General features: G+C 43.6%; 1 long non-coding RNA gene across 1 annotated transcript in view; it reads right to left on the bottom strand.

Annotated features, from left to right (window-relative positions):
• The window catches only part of LOC125163791 (uncharacterized), a 62,099-nt gene that overhangs the window by 33,709 nt on the left and 16,289 nt on the right, over positions 1-12,101 (bottom strand). Inside the window, exon 2 of the long non-coding RNA XR_007151561.1 lies at positions 8,488-8,594. This is a non-coding gene — a long non-coding RNA (uncharacterized LOC125163791). The remainder of the gene's footprint in view (positions 1-8,487; positions 8,595-12,101) is intronic.

Raw genomic sequence — 12,101 nt, 5'->3', positions numbered from 1 at the left:
ATTATCGTTGTTATTGATTAGAGTGCTTCTACTGCAAAGAATAGGAAACTCCAATGTGACCAGCTTAGAAAAGTAAAGAAAATGGATTATCTCATGGAAAAGAAGCCTTGGTAAAGAACACCTATAAGCACGGTAAAGTGGATGAGTTCACAATGCCACCAGAGTCTTATGTTCCTCCTGTCGTCTTGCTCTGCCATTCTCAGGGCATTGGCATTGCTTCAGCTGGGCTTCCCCGGGGCTGTAAGGGGGCGACTGCTATTCCAGGAGTCACATTCAGACACAACAGCAGCCGGTTGAAGAAGAGAAACGATCGGTGTTACCGCTCTTCCAAATCAAAGTGACAAGAAAACGTAGGAAAAAAGCTCCTTCGCATGGACCCTAGAAATGATTTTTTGGATATGCCATCTAAAGCACAAGTGATGAAATAAAAAATAAACACGCGGACATCAAACTAAAAAGCTTCTGTACAACAAAAGAAATGATCGGGAAATGAAAAGGCAACCTAGAGAATGAGAGAAAATATTTGCGAACCATGTATGTATAAAGGGTTGATATCCAAAATATATAAAGAACTCCTATAACTCAATAGCAGAAATCAAAATAATCCAATAAAAAATGGGCAAAGGACCTGAATAGACATTTTTCCGAAGAAGACATACATATGGCCAACAGGCACATGAAAGGTGCTCACCATCACTAATCATCAGGGAAACGCAAATCAAAACCACAATGAGGTACCACCTCACACCTGGTAGAATGCTTATTATCAAAAAAGACAAGACACAACAAATGCTGGCGAGGCTGTGAAGGAGAGGGGACCCTTATGTACTGTTGGTGGGGATGTAAAATGCTGCAGCCACTATGAAAGCCAAGATGGAGGGTCCTCAAAAAATTAAAAAAAGAACTGCCATATAATCCAGCAATCTCACTTCTGGGTATATATCCAAAAGAAATGAAATCACTGTGTCGAGGAGATATCTGCACCCCTATGTTTGTTGTAGCGCTATTTAGAACACCAAGACATGGAAATAACCTAAGTTTCCATTGACAGTCCATTGACAGATGAATGGGTGAAGAAAACAATATACATAACAGATATATCCATATATACATAATGAATATGTATATAATATTTATTTATTTGTCTGTTTAGGTAGTTAGCTATGTAGTGAAATGGTGTCCAGCCACAAAAAGAAGGAAATCTTGCGATTTGCAACAACATGGATGGACCTTGAGGACATTGAGCTAAGTGAAATAAGTCAGACAGAGATAGATAAATACTATATGATCTCACTCATATGTGGAATTTAAAAAACAAACAAGCAGATAAAAATCCCAGACTCATAGAAGAAGGGATCAGATTTGTGGTTACCAGAGGCAGGGAGTGGGGGCGGGGGGGGGGGGGGGGACTTGACAAAGGTGGTCAAAGGTATAAACTTCCAGATAGAAGATAAACAAGTACTGGGGTCATGCACATTACGACCATAGGTAACATTGTTGTATGATGTATTTGAAAGTTATTGAGAGAGTAGATCCTAAAAGTGCTGCTCATAGGGAAAGAAAACACATTTTTTTTGGTATCTGTATGAGAAGATAGATGTTACCTAAACTTATTGTAATTACTTTGCCATATATGTGAGTCAAGTCATTGTGCTGAGCATTTAAACTTATAGAGCACTGAATGTCAATTATATCGCAATAAAACTGACGGAAAATAAATCAAGGTGCTATTTCCAACAAGTCCCCACGTAGGCCTGTACTTACACCTCATCGGGCAGAACTGGGTCAACCTTAAGCCCATCACTAACAAGAGGTCCAGTTTTTGTGATTATATCAGATTAGTTTGGGTTTGCTCCTGCGTCAGGTTAGGAAGAAGTGGCCAGCTGGACAAAACCAGGGCTCTGACAGCAAGGAGTAAGGAAAGGACCAGCCTTTGGATCGACGACCGACAGCAACTTCTACTCAAGTGAAGTGTGTTTAAACTTCTCTGAAGACAGATCACATAAAAATCAAGATTTTCATGTTTCTGTGTTTTCTACCTGTTCTTTTGATTGGGGAAATGGGTCTGAAAGGGATTGGCTGGGACCTCTGTTGAAGAGCTGCAAAGAAACTAAGGAAACTTCGTCTATGTTAGGACTCCAACTAAATCTCCATGCGTTTGGAAAGTGCTGTCATAGAGAAGTGCATGTAACTATCAATATTTCAGGGCAGCAATAGGACTGAGAATCCACGAAGAAATGGATATTTGTCTCTTAGGTTAAAGATTAAGCTACAGGCTGTCATCAGCTGATGAGAAACAAGTTGAAGGGTGTGCCAAAGACGACATACAAAAAGAGTCACTGCAACTGCCTGAAATCTAATTTTGGGGTTCCACGCTACACCGTGGAGTTTCCAGTTGCTCTGGTTCTCCCAACAGCTCTTGGACAGAGTTCTCTGCCAGGCTGACAAGTGATGCCTCCTGCAACTCTCCTTACCCATTATAGTTCCATCAGTAGGGGGTTGGCTCAGTTCAGTAAAGTGGGTCATATAGAGACATTTGATTCTCCTGTGTTACTCTTGCAGAAACTGAAGAGTCATTATCTGTCATTTAGATGTCCACTGACCTCAGCCAACAATCAAATACATGGAAAAGAAAACATCTCTTTTAATAACATAAATCTGATTATGTTACTACCTATTCAAAAAGGTTTCATAGCATCCTTTTGTCTGTGGAACAAAATGCAAACTATTCACCCAAACATCCAAGACCCCTGGGAATCTAGTTTCTCTTCCCCCTCCAGTCTTGTTGCCTCCAGTCTTGCCAGATCCCTTGGTGTTTCTGAAGGTACGAACTTTCACATTTCTGTGCCTTGTCTAAACTCACTGCTTTATTTCGACCATTTTGATGATACCTAGTCATCATTTAAGACCCTGAACAAACTCAGTTCCTCTAGCAGACTTTGCTTATCCTGTGTTGATTAATCAGAATGAATCAATCTCATCTCTATGGGCTCCCCTCTGCGTTTCCACTTCTGTTTAATGCTTTTGACAGTTGTCCCGTAAGTGTCTTCTGGTCAATCTGGGCCACTAAATTCCTAGACAGGAGATCAGCTGTATCTTCATCAACCCTATTTCTTCTTTCTGGGCACACAGGGAGACCTCACCCAGTTTCCCTTGAAGTTAGTTTGAGGTTATGTGTTTGGGTTCTGACTGATGGACTTGGGTAGAAATATAAGCGTCTTCCAGGAAGGTCTTTAGAAAGCTAGTCTTTAACAATACCTGATGAGCCTCCAGTCCTGTTTTGACCTCCTGTGGATCAAGGCCAGAATCACAGGCTAAAAGGAGCCTGGATCCCTAAGCGATTGCTCGTAAGACAGCTACCTATGGGAGAGCTGCCTATCCTCCCTGGAGATTGTGTGAGTGAGGAATAAACCACTAGTACACCAGGCCGTGGAGATTTGGGGATTTCTTGTTATTGCCATATCACCTAGCTTTTCTTGACTAATACAATTCCTAACATAGAGGGGATCATGTATTATTCATTTCTTATTCCCCCTGGTGCTCAGTGCTTTGCATGCCTTTCCAAAGCGAAACGAAGAGTGAATAAAATACCTGTCCTAAAAATTATATATTTTCATCTAAGAAAGGACTGAAATTCCCTTAAGAGCAACGTGTCTGTTTTCTGTGAACATGAGATTAATGATTTAACAAACATGTGTTTCTGGTATTTTCTGGCAGACTTCAGCAATGAGAGTGAGGGGAAGGTGGGTGGAAAGGGTTGCTGCAAGGAACAACCCCATGGCGGTTCTCCCACTGGTTGGCTTTCCTCCTCCTTCAGGACACGGCTTATCGTCCACCTCTGCAGCAAGACCTTCACAGCTCACCCCACTCTAGGAATCCCACTTCTCTAATATTCTCTATCTTAGCAGTTATCTTCATAGAGTTTGCCCCGGACTTGAAGTATTTGCTTGGTTTGTTTGAATTCCAGATTAGACAGGAAGCTCTGTAAGGGAAGCAACCACCTCTGTCTTGTTCACTGTTGTTTCCAGGTACCGAAAGTATGTGTGGTTCATGGTAGGCACACATGCATGATGATGAGTAAGGGAAGGAAGGAGACAGAAGAACCATGGAGTAACAAAATCACTATCTAGTGGTGGTCGTGGTAGTGGGTCCCAACAGCTCACATTTCAAGACCCCCGAAGTCACAGTTGTACACAGCAAAATAACTAATGCTACTTCCCAGAAGAGTTAAAATTATGTTCAGGAAAATATACTGAAGAAGAAACATGACCGATGCACTAAAAATATGTCCACATGGCATAGTTCAAACACATTTTCACATTTATAGAAAGAAGTCTTAGTTAACTGGAAAAATTATCCAACCCAACACAATTCCTCAAAGGGTCAAAATAAGTACGATATCGCTAATCATTTGTTCACCAATCCATTATCATTGCTCAACAAACATTTACTCTGTGTCTAGTACACATAGAATACAGAATATTTCCAGAAGTTGCTGGGAGTTCTAAGCAATAGATGACACGCTCCTTCCTCCTCCTCTTCAATGATTTATATATAATTGAAAACATAAAGGAAAGAGACTCTTGTCTCTTAGTTACATCAAGACCAGGTGCCGTGGTCCTATTTCCATTTTGAGTCCAGTGTTGCACCTGACCTAGAACCCTAAGGAAAGTGAATTTTATACTAACCACAATCCCTATTCTCAAATCCCTGCCTGTAGCCACCCCTACCTCCTTCTATAGTACTTTTCATGAAAAGATGCAATGCATTCTACATAGTAAATACTCAGTCAATATTTGCTATGTGGTTAAACAAAAACACCCACAGAGCTCACATTTCTATGGATTTCCCCTCGTGAAGAGAACACATCTCCCCTCTCTTGTGCTCTACCAAAGGACTGGTCTCCACATTGTCACTCAGTTCCTGTAATCTGTGGGTCAAAGGCCAGCAGTATTTCCTGAAACCCTCATGGTCACTAGGACCTTCCAGAGCCATTGCCAGCTTGTCTCCCAGACTTGCCAAAATGGCTGCCTGCCCCCTCTCCCCATTCTGAAACAGTGGCTCCATCCTGGAATCTGGGGTGAGGTTCTGAGAGGCAGAGGCTTTTCTTCCTTGATGCCTATCTCAAGTGTAAAGCAAGTTGAATATTTCTGTTGACTTTTTAAACTCAAGTGATTCCAATGTGTTCCCTAGGAGGCAGCTTAGTAAAATAGAAAGAGCCCTGAATCCACAGTCCAGAAAACTTGTTTTCGTGTTCTGGGACTGCCCATAACTAACTGTGTGATCTAGGGCGCACAGGGTCTTAACCTCTCTGGGTTGGACCAAAAGGTCATCACCTTTCAACTCTTAAAAACTACAAATGTGTTTTTCATCCAAGAAAATATCTCATATGGCAAGGTGTGCCTTTGATGTTTCTTAGTCTCGGTATTCACTTGACACACGGGGCTTTATTTCTACGGAGGCTTTTCTAGAAAATAGGATGTTTAAATCAATAAGTCTTATGGTATTATTTAAGTTAAACAAACAGCAATTTTGAACAGAAGCTGATTTGAACGCCTTGAATTTATTTGCACGTGAGATGATAATTAGCTGCATAATCCACTGCTTTGTTCAAGGCTTGTGCTGAAATCCCATGTCCCTGGACTGTGATTAGACTTCCTAATAATCCAAAGGGCTGTTCAGAGATTATCTCCACTTCACTCTGGAGATGGGCATCTGAAGGATACTCTCCCCTGAGCTTCCTGAATATGAAGAAACAGCACTTACAAATCCTTCATTAAGTAACTATTTAACTATCAAGGTCATGAAACTGAATGAAATGAAGCACTCAGTCAATCATTAAAGATATGCTTTTTAAGCAACGCTCATTGTTACTGTCATTACTTCTGCTATCAGGAGGGGAAAGAAATCACTACCTCGTTTTTTTTTTTGCCAAGGGGAAAGTAGCTTCAGTGGGTTCTGGATCTAGACCTGGAGAGTTTTTCGAAGTCATAGAAGTTAATGTGGAGATACAGACTCCCAGCAAGAAGACTGACAGGTGACCAGGGATGGTCTCTGCTCTGAACTAGTGGGGATGTCTGGCCCGCCCCCGTTTTCTCAAGTGGGCTCGTCTGGGGACACGTTCTCCCAGTGAGCCTATCCTGTACGTTCTTTTTTGTTTCTTAAGCCACCATCTGGAAGCTGCTCACGATGCTGGTCCAGCCTAAGGGGAAATCACTCCCTCTCCATCAAAACCCACCAGGTGAAAATAATCAGATATCAATTACTTGGCTGAGGGAGTGAACAGTTGCTAATTAGAAAGGGACTGCTTTCCTTCGTGAATTGATAATTTGGCTTATTATAGTAAAAATAATTTTTAAAGTTTGTTTCCTCAGGAGAGACATGGCATAAACTGAAGGGAAGAGTGGTAAAGGTCAGGCATGGGAGGTTTCTCCTGCAGGATTTCTTCCCAATGCTCTCAATCCATAAAGCCTCTGGCTATTTCTCAGAGGCGTTTCAAGGGATCCCACCACCTGCCTAGGTCTCAGGATTGGTGAACAGCTTAGCCATGCTTTTGGGAGACACAGGTGGACAGGGTGCCACCGTTGTTGTATTTTGCACATGCTGTGTAAATGACTAATGTAGCCACCCTCCCCTTCCTCCAACGTAGCAGAGAGACAAAGCGGTGGGTCCTCCACTTTGGGCAGGAGGTCATTTATGCCAGAATGCCAAAATGACATGATGAAGTCACCTGTGGTTCACCGTGGCTTCGTCCTCACCTCACAAGGAGGCGGGGGGGGGGGGGGGGGGGGGGGAGGCTAAGAGGCTACAGTGTATTGCCCCGTTTTCTCCTCTGTTCCTTTACCTCTAGGAAATGGTATTTCAATGGGCTCAATATGTGCCAGGAATTACTTCAAGGGCTTAACACCTATTAACTCCTTTTATCCCGACAACAGCCTATGTGGCAAGGGCCATCCCTGCCCCACTTTAAAGATGAGGTAAATGAGACACAGAGGATTTAAGTAACATGGCCAGATTCACAACTTGTAGCTGGCAGTGTCAGGATTCAAACCCAGGCTCCCTGACCCCACTGCCCATGCTCTCTACCATTTCACAAATTGAAATTAATGAGTAGGTGCTAACTTTCAGCTATGTGATGATACTAAGAACACCAGCGAGGAAAAACCACAGATACGGTCTTGTGCTTTCGGATCGGTTGCCTTTAGAGACTGCTCTAGTTGGCGCCGAAAAAACTACAGATGAACAAAGCTGGGCTGCTTTGTTCACTCCTTGAAATCTACCCTCCGCCTCCAGCCCAGGTCTCTGCTACCTGCCTACCTGGGAAGCCCACATCTCTTCACAGTCCTAACCTGTATCGTCCATCGACGCAAGTTTTCCCAATTGCTGGTCCTCGAGGCAATGATCTCGGCTCTGGGTTCTCCCCACTGGATGCACAGGGACTCCTGATCCCCTCCCCTCTTTCCCGAAAGGCATTCAGCTGCTGGCTTTCTTCCCTCACTTCAAGTTTCTCCTCACTAAGCATCTCATCCCATACAGTCTCTTTTCTTTGACTATGCACTGTTTGCTTCAACATAAATAGAAAAAAGGCCAAATTCTGACCACCCAATCCAGGCCCCTGCGAGTCACATGCCGGGGTCCATGACCCAGCTGTCTCTCCACCTGTGGGTCTTCTTGGTCTATCTGGCCCTCTTGCTTCCTCTCCACCTGCAGGATAGATGCCCTGTGGTGGGCTATACAGGGAGAGAAAAGCCGGGCACAACCAGAGACAGGAGGGGCATCTCACAGTGGGAAATGGGCACAGCTTCCCGAGTCTATTACATCATTGCTGCTATTAAGGAATGACCAATACCTGTCCACGAGTCACAGGCAGGAAGCTGAGCAGAGTTTCCAGAGCATGACATCGGAAATTCATTTAATTCAGACAAATAGAGGCAAACGTTAGATTAAATGAGAGAATGTTAAGAAATAGATGACTAACGGGCCGCCTAAAGTTGCCGTAGCTGCCGGACCTGGCAGTCCCCACCAAAGCGACTGTTTGTCCCCCAAGCCTCGACAGTTGCTGGCTTCCTTGAGTTCTCCTTTCCTTCACGTTCGGTTGGCAGGTCCTGTCGGCACCACCTCCAACGAACGTCCTAAAGCTTTCACGTATCTGCATCTCCGTTTCTGCCTCCCTGGTCCACGCCACCCTCCTCTCTGCCCGCACTCTCCCTCCAACGTCCCAGTTCCACATGGCCCCTTCCCGTCCACCATCCACACAACGGCCAGAGCAAGCTTTTAAAAACACACAGTGGATCCTGTGACTACCCTGTTCAAGGCCTTCCAAAATCCCTAGACTGCATAACAGAATAAAATCCAACCTCCTTGCCATAGCTTGCAGGCCTCTGCAGTTCTGGACGCTGCCGGACTTTCTGACCTCACCACGTGTCACTCTCTCTCTTGGTCCCCAAACCGCAGCCACACCAGACTTTGTCTCTTCACTGTGCTCACCTCTGGGCCCCTGCTCTGGCTGCTGTTCCCTCTGCGTGGAGGACTCTTTCCCGAGTAACCAAGCGGTTGGCAACTTCTCATCACGCAGGCCTCAGCTCAGATGGTGTCTAGAAAAATCACAACATTCCACAGGTTAGAACAGCACAGCTCCCGCCAGTGTTGGACGGCAGTGTTTCCTAAGTGGCTTCTGAGTAAGTCTACGAATCCACCGGTGAACAGCTAAAGAGCATCTACTCAGAGAGAGGCTTTTGACGATGTCAAGTTGAAACCACCCACTCCTGCCTGGCCCTTTGATTTATCGTATCACATTCTTGTAATTTGCTTTCTTCATACTACCTGTGCCCACCTGGAGTGCTCTCATTCCTTTGTGTTCTGTCTTCCTCCCAAGATGAGAGCTCCCTGGCTCTTGCCCGCTGCTCTATCTTTAGCATCCAGAACAGTGCCAGGCCCACGGCACAGCATAACAAAGGTCACACATGGACACAAGGTACAAAAGGGCCTGAGACGAGGCAGCATTGAGCTTTCTTCCTGGCTTTCCATTTACGAGCTGTGTCAACTTGGAAATGCCGCTTCGGTTTTTCCTTCACTGAGGCTTGGATGATAATGAAAATGCTGTTAAGATCTAGGTTCTATACATGGGAGGAAAAGGCTTAACCAAGTGGAGCGCATGGTGCTGGGTCTTTCAGAAATGGATAGGAGCAGGGCACCTGGGTGGCTCAGTCGGTTGAGCGTCTGACTTCGGCTCAGGTCATGATCTCACAGTTCGTGAGTGTGAGCCCCGCGTTGGGCTCTGTGCTGACAGCTCAGAGCCTGGAGCCTGCTTCCGATTCTGTGTCTCCCTCTCTCTCTGCCCCATCCCCACTCGTGCTCTGTCTCTCTCTGTCTTAAAAATAAATAAAACATTAAAAAAAAAAAAAAGAAACAGATGGGAGCAGTTCTCAGGCCCTGAAACACTATGATTCAAGAGAAAATGAGCTTACCTTCTTTTTCAGTTTTAAAAGTCACATGTATTATATTCTAATTTCTCCTTAAATTGTTCTCTGTGCAAGGCCTAGGTTGTATTTCTCAATCAATCCCAGCATTTTCTAGATTACATCCGCTTGTCTCCTACCAGCATGGGATGAGTTAGTCTGTGACTCCCTCAATGACCACGAAAAACCTGGCTCATCATCTGAGTCTCCTGTCTCCCAGGTGGGAGGCCGAGGTCCTGAGGGTGTTATGAGATACCGGGGAAGATCTCGAATCCAGAAACTGTTCTTGCCTCCAGCTCACACTACAGCAAATTTCATCACCAAGAGAGCCGCCTGGGCTCATGTCTTGTCGATGGGCTACCCTGGGGCCCAAACAATGGTCTTATGATTCTTCAGCCAATAAACGTTTGGGTGTCTACACTGCCAGATACCATCCTGTCTCACAGAGTTTTCCCTCTGCGGCAGAAACATCAAAGAGTCTCACTTCAAGAGCCCAGAGTTCTATAACCCAAAGCCACTTTGGTCTCCCCTTCTAAATCGTAAGCTGAATAAGACCAGAAACTGCTCTATGACCTCAAGCCGTTGTAAACATACAAGGGTCCATTAATCAATTAAAACAATAATAAATCTATGAATGAATACGTTGGAGGTGGGGGACAAGCAGATGTTTTCAAAGAACTGGCACACTATAATCTACGAAAAGCTGCATATTCAAGTAGGACACTTGAGATTCTTGTATGAATGGAAAGACTGGAATTTTTTTTTTAAGCTCTTCCCAAAGTTGAGAGCTGGCCAAAGAGTTTTCTAGCCTACTGCCTCTTCCCTAGTTTCAGGATTAAACTGTATTTGATTTGATTATATAAGAAAAAGAGAGAAGAGACTTTGGCCTGAATAACTAACCACAGGGCCATTCTTATCTAAAGTGCACATAGAGGTATTTTTTTCATCCCTAAAGTAAGGTCATTTCACACACGCACACGCACATGAAACATGCCAGCGTGGCAGGTAGCTCCTTTTTCCGGGTCCTCTGCCTGAGGATGCAGAGCTGGCGGGCTGGTCTACACTGCCGTAGACACAGAGAAAATCCAGGTTTCCTAGGAACTGGAGGGCTGCTTTGTCTTGGCTCAGTGGTCTTCAGCAAGCCAGCTGCGGCACATGGTTCCCTGGTAGTAATTCAGTCACAATGCTCTATAAAGTGGTGGCCTCCCTAGGGCTCCAAGGATCTAAGGCATCAAAGACAGAAGTGGAACTTCTGGTTCCTTTTGTAAAACTATGCAGAGAGCCCTATGGTCACCCCAGAAACACCTTCACTCTGCTTGGTCCTGGGTTTAACCCTATGTGTTCCCTGGGGACTTCAGGGTCTACTGAGACTTCTGATAAGCCTGCTATGGAAATGCAACTTGGATCCAGCCACTAAGATTTCCAATCCCAAATCGGGACCCATGGTCTGGAACATGATCTGGTAAGGAGTCCATTCTGGAGTATTAATTACTATATTTATCACTTTACCACTCATGGGAAACTCTACTGGTTTTAAATACTGAAATATGGGAATATGAATCCTGGCTCTGCCCTCTGTTAACAAATCCCTCCTGATTTGTTAATAATAATAATACTTTTTATTAATTATTATAATATAATAATATAATATATGATATAATAATTATTAATTACTATAACATAATAATATATGATATAATCATATATTATATTTATATGATTATATTATTTATATGATTATAATTATATCATAATATATGATATAATAATTATTAATTATTATAACATAATAATATATGATATAATTATTATATCATAATTATATGTGATATAATAATTATTAATAACTAATAACAATTATTAATTATTATAATATAATAACACATGACATAATTATTATTAATAATTAATAATTATTATTAATAATGCCCCTGCAACCACTTCCACCACCCAGGATGCCCACACCTTAATGGAACCTATAACAATGCTACTTTACATGGAAAAGGGACAAAAATTCAATTAAGCCTCTTGAGATGAGATGGTGACCCTGGATTAGCTGGGAAACCCAGTGTAATTATCTGGGGTGCTAGAGGTAGGAGGCAAGAGGCAGGGTCAGAACCACAGGAGGAGATGGGACCATGAAAGATTCAGTCAAAGATTTGCAGATGCCATCTTGCTGGCTGTGAAAATGGAGGGCGGGGTCATGGGCCAGGGGATGCCGGCAGGCTTCAGAACCTGGAAAAAGCAAGGAAGCAAAGTCTCCCCCCAGCCTCCATAGGGACACAGCCTGAGTCTGGCCAGCACCTTGACTTTAGCCACATACAACCCATATCGGATTTCTGACTTCCACACCTGTAATAGAGTACATTGATATTGTTTCAAGCCACTAAGTTTGTGGTTCTTCATTGTAGCAACAAGGGGACACTAATACAATAGCTAGTGTCATCACTTCTTCTAATCTATGCACAAATGCCTCTTTGACCATGGATTTGATAACCAAAACAGAATATTAACTCACTGGATGCTTGAGGAGATAAAGTCAAGAAGACCAAGAGAAAGATGAAGAACTCAAAAGTAGGGGACCAGGAGAACACAGATATTTCACGATTGCCCCTATAACTTGCTTATTAGATACAAAGTAGG

Source organism: Prionailurus viverrinus, chromosome B1 (assembly GCF_022837055.1).
Source record: "Prionailurus viverrinus isolate Anna chromosome B1, UM_Priviv_1.0, whole genome shotgun sequence".
Taxonomy (NCBI): Eukaryota; Metazoa; Chordata; class Mammalia; order Carnivora; family Felidae; genus Prionailurus; species Prionailurus viverrinus.
The sequence above is the reverse complement of the archived record's forward strand: the minus strand, read 5'-3'. Positions and strand labels throughout refer to the sequence as shown.